The following is a 4,481-nucleotide window of genomic DNA, read 5'->3' on the forward strand; positions in this document are numbered from 1 at the left end:
ATACGTGCCTGCCTCCACGAGCTCACCACACCCCAACCCAGAGACACTTTGAGCCCCGTGCTTGTGAAGGACAGAGCTGACCACTCAGGTTGGAGTGGCCCATGAGCATGTTCTCAGGAACAAGTCCTGTGGTCCCCACTGTGCTCAGATCCCCAAGGCCCTCCCTCCTTCACTCTCAAGGTCAGGTCACACCCCTTGTTTGGCCTGGACCTACAATTTTGGCCCCTTTCCCACAGGCCACTCCATTGCCCAACGTGTGCTGTTTCCTCTGTTGAGTCTTCCTTACCTGGTCATCCTCCCTGGAGTCAGGCCCTTCCTTAAGTGGCTGTCCCTGGCCTTCCTGTCCCCACACCTTTCTCTTTCTCATCGCCTTTCTTCTTTCCACACGATATTTGTGACAATCTAAAAGTATCTTTGTCTACAGCCATGCCACCCTGACCAAGCCCAATCCCGTCTGATCTCGGAGTCTGATCTTGGAAGCTAAGCAGGGTTGAGCCTGGTTAGTACTTGGATGGGAGACCACCTAGGAGGACCAGATGCTATAGGCATAAAAAATAAAAAAATAAGGGATTGCAAGCTGACAAGTTCCTTGCAATGTGAGGTCGACCAAGGGTTACCTCGCCTAAAACAATAAAATAAAAGTACCTTCGTTAAAATTTCATTTTGGCTTATTGCCTCTGCCATTCTCGGAGCTCCTAGAGCAGGCCTTGTGTATTTTTGTCCATAGTGGTAGGTGCATCAGCCAGTGCAGGCTGGGCACCTGGGAATTCTAGGAACTGTATCTCCCATCTAAACACATTGAGAGGGTTTGTGTGCATCTGCTGGGTATGTGACAGACCACATGAGTGTGTACATGCAGACCTCCTTTCCAGCAAGCAAGCTATGCAGGACATGCAGCCCGGCCCTAGCTTGCCACCTCGTCCCACATAGCCACCCACCGGGCCCAAAAGTCCTCCTGCACCAGCCCATAGGGACATCAGGCCTCAGCATGGACAGTGCTTGCTTCAGCATCAGCCTTGCGGAGGTCCTGGGTAGCCAGGACAGCTCAGCCTGCTGTGGCCTCTATTCCCTGCAGGATAGCAGAAAAGACATAAGCCCTCTTGTGGTGGCCAGGCGGGCAGCTCCCTCTCTAAAAGCCAGTGGGGCCCCTGGTCTGCAGATGGGGCTGGCGGGGGCTGAAGAGGAGGGCTGCAGCCCAAGGGGGAAGCTTTCCACTCTCTCACTCCATTTTCTCTTGACCGTGCTCTGGCCTCATGTCCATAGGGGTGGAGTCCATTGGGGAGCTGAGAGACACCAAGGGGATGGCCTGGATTGGGGCTGGGGGAAGCCTGGTGACTTCCTGAGCATGGAGGTTCTAGAATGGCTGGGGAAGATTTATTGTGTGCTCCAGGGAGCAGCCCAGCCTCCCCAAGTGGAGCCAGCATGAAAACAGGCATTCACCTCCAGGCTGGCCTCCTTGGTTCTCTAGGAGCTTGTTCTCAATTAAAAACATAATCTGTGTGCTTTGTAGAAAACATAATATCTCAGAAGAGCATGAAAGAGAAAAGAAGGCAGTCCAGGCACACTGCCTGCCTCCCTGAGGGACTGGCCAGTACCCCATATACTGGTGGGGTTGGTGTCACTGTGACTCTGTCCCTGCCTGTCAACACACAGCTGCCCATATCTCCTAGTGAGAGTCTTGTGCTGTGGGGGTTCTGGGGCGCCTCTTTTCATTCAGCCAGTGACTGGGCTCCGTGAGCTGGGGGTTGTACCAGGTGTGAAGTTATTCAGGCTCCCACCCAGCTCTGCTTAGCACAGCACAGGCACTCAACAACGCTGGATAAAATCTATGGGTCTCAGAGCGGGGGCCTGGACCAGCAACACAAGCATCACGTGTAACTTGTCAGAGATGCAGTTTCTCAGGCCTGCCATCCTCCTGAGCCAGCAACCCTGGGTGAGAGACCAGGCATCTGTTTTGATGTGCCAGTGACTCTGATGCCTGCTAAGGGGGGATGCCACAGAGCATCCCGGGAGTCCCCAAACCACCAGCCAGCGGGGCCACCTGCTGCCCCTCTGCAGTCCTGATCCCCACCTCTGGCACAGACCCACCCCATTGGTCAGAGCGCTTTTCCCTAAGGGAGAACCCTTCTCCAACTCTCCACAGACTTTCAGAAGAACGCTACCAGGATACCTTCCAGCCACTGCTGCGGGCAGGACCCCGCAACGCCCAGCTCTGGTCTGAGCCAGAACTGAAAAAAGAGAATGAGGTGGGGGCGCCCTGTCATCTTAGCTGCCGCTGAAGGGACAAGAACTGTAGGCGAACATGCAAAGGCTTGGGGAGGGAGCATGGACAGGTGGACGGACATACGGACTGAGCTTGGGGCTGCAGGAAGCCCCGTGCCCGCGTGCACCTCCGCCCCGCCCCGCCCCCAGCCCCGCGGCCCCCACCAACCCCTGCGGGCTCGCCCCGCCCGTCCCCGCCTCCCGCCGGCGCCCCAAGCCCCAAGCCGAGAGAGGACTGCTGCGGTCACTCGGCTCCCGCCTGCCTGAGGGCGCCGCCGCTGGGTGAGTGCCGCGCCCCTGCCCCTGCCTCACTACCCCTCCCGCATCACTGCCCGAGACCCTCCCATCCGCTCACGCCGGGGTCTCGCACAGATCTCTGTTATCCTTTCTGGGGGTCTCATTACGCTTCGCCCCAGGTACCGCGCCCCTCTCCTCCCGCGCGCCCTGTCTACTCACGCGCACCGTCTCCTCATGCGCCCCTTGTGCATTCTCAGGGTTCGTTTACCGCCGCCCTGGGTCTTTGCCCTCCCCAATCTCGCAGCTGCATCCCCACCCACTCCCTCGCTTCCCTCACCGTCGCCATCCGCTGACCTTGGACCCGGTGTGCCAGGCACAGGGCAGAGGGCCCCAAGAAGACTGCCCCCTTTGCCTCCCTGCCCTACCTCCCCATGGTGGGTGGTGCAGCGGGGTTAGCCCTGGGGCAGCCAGGGGCTGGCGGGGGCTGGATGGCGCAGCTGGGGAAGGTTCACTCGAGGCTGTAGGTGTGGAGATCAGAACGCGAAGGGAGTAGGAGCCGCGGCGTACGCGGGGCACCTGCGGTCGCAGTGGGGTCTGTCGCTGGGCCGGAGGGGAAGCGGCCAGTGGAGGGAAGATTGCAGTGCTTCAGCTTGGACTAGGGAGGCTACAGGGTGCCGCCCCTGCCGGCTGGAAACAGAGTTTCCGACTCTCTTCGTGGCATCTGTGTTCTGGAGTCTTCCTGCCTCCTCTCCAAAAGGGAACACACATCCTGGAAGTCCACCTGTGTGCCATCTCCCCACCCAGGGACCAGAAAGGACCTCACCTACCCACCTGCCTGGCCCATTGTTCCTGTCCTGCCTGCTGGCCTGGGGTCCTTAGCAAGGGAGAGAGCCAGGGGCTTATGTTGCCCAAAGTTGAAGACAATTCTGGCTGCAGCTCAGCCTCTTCTGAAGAGAACAGGTTCCTGGGGACACTTGGCCACTTGAGAAGAGGACAGGGGCCTCCGGGGAAGAAGGTGGCGGACAGCACCAATGACAATGACCTACCATTGGTTCCTGGTAAAATAATGACCTAGATTTCTGATAAAGTGTGCTGGGGGCAGAATGTGGTCCTGGAAACATCCTGCAGGGCATGCAGACCCCACGGAGGGGCTCCGCCAGCAGGCCTCCCTGTCAATGAACCCTGTGCCAGCCCACACCCACCTTAATGTCCCTCCCATGGGGAAGAGATCCCAGCCCTGACCACAGGCTGCCTTAGGACGAATGGAGCATGTCTGGGGAGGGTAGGAGTGGAGTTGCCATTGGCTGCCCTCCAGAGGGGAGGCAGGCTGCCATCAGCCTGCTCTCTACACAAGATGAAGCAGAGCTTGCCCTGGGGGAGGCAGGCCTAGGTCAGGGGCCCCAGATGGTGTTGGGGCTTTTCCTCTTAGCCAGGATGTCCCCACATTTGACATTTGTCCTGCCCCACATAGGTGGGGACAGCACCTGTGGATCTTCTGCCTCCCAGGTGAGGAGTGGGCCCAGAGATGAAACCTGGTGGTTTCCACAGCCTCGCCACACTGCAGCTGTCCCAATGGAGGATGCAGCTCCCTCCCATTGACTGCATGACAGGCTAGCCTGAAAAGGGATGGCGAGGTACAGGCTGAATCTCGCTGGGGCATGGATAGCTTGAGCACTGAGGTCGGTCTCTGTCTCCAGGCCCTTGGGAAAGCTCTGCCCCCTTCTCCAAGGAATCCTGGGCAGGTACCTTTCCTGATGTTGGGAAGGAGATACTGGGCCATTTGGGGCAGGTGAGTAGCAGCAATTATTGAACACCCACTGTGTGCCAGGCACTGTACGCAGCATCTTGCATACCTGAGCTTGTTTCATCTGTTCGGAGAGATTGCATTTTGTAGGAGTTGCCTGTCATAGGAAGTCAAGGCTCAGAGAATTGGCATGATTTATCCAAGATCACTCAGCCAGTATGTGGGGGTAGGTTGGGGC

At 58.2% G+C, this 4,481-nt stretch overlaps 1 pseudogene; it reads left to right on the forward strand.

Moving 5' to 3' along the window:
* The first annotated feature begins 416 nt into the window (after positions 1-416).
* LOC120620661 (uncharacterized) lies at positions 417-548 on the forward strand (annotated as a pseudogene).
* Positions 549-4,481: the final 3,933 nt, after the last annotated feature.

Source organism: Pteropus medius, unplaced genomic scaffold (genome assembly GCF_902729225.1).
Source record: "Pteropus medius unplaced genomic scaffold, Ma_sr-lr_union100, whole genome shotgun sequence".
Classification (NCBI taxonomy): domain Eukaryota; kingdom Metazoa; phylum Chordata; class Mammalia; order Chiroptera; family Pteropodidae; genus Pteropus; species Pteropus medius.